The following is a 304-nucleotide window of genomic DNA, read 5'->3' on the forward strand; positions in this document are numbered from 1 at the left end:
ATGTGATATTCAAGAACAGAATTTACGGTGACAATAAATTCGAAAAGAGCCAACAGTGGGAAGAAGAGAAAAAATAAGGACGCTGAAAGAATTAAACGAAAAGGAGAAATTAATAATGATGATGGAAAGGAAACCGGAAGTAAGGGTAAGGGAAAATGAAAGATGATGATAGTGCTTGCTTAGGAGATGAATGCGAGAGGTGGTAAAGAAAGAAAATAATGAAGCTGAAGGAGAGAGGCAAGCGACGAGGTTATTCAGTAAGTGCTGGGGATGGCGTAAATGATAAAGGAGACGAGGGAGAAAA

At 38.8% G+C, this 304-nt stretch overlaps 1 protein-coding gene across 1 annotated transcript in view; it reads left to right on the top strand.

The window, feature by feature from the left end:
• Nucleotides 1–304, top strand: part of LOC119591626 (nephrin-like) — a 125,992-nt gene that overhangs the window by 3,140 nt on the left and 122,548 nt on the right. The window lies entirely within an intron of this gene.

Source organism: Penaeus monodon, chromosome 29, assembly GCF_015228065.2.
Source record: "Penaeus monodon isolate SGIC_2016 chromosome 29, NSTDA_Pmon_1, whole genome shotgun sequence".
Taxonomy (NCBI): domain Eukaryota; kingdom Metazoa; phylum Arthropoda; class Malacostraca; order Decapoda; family Penaeidae; genus Penaeus; species Penaeus monodon.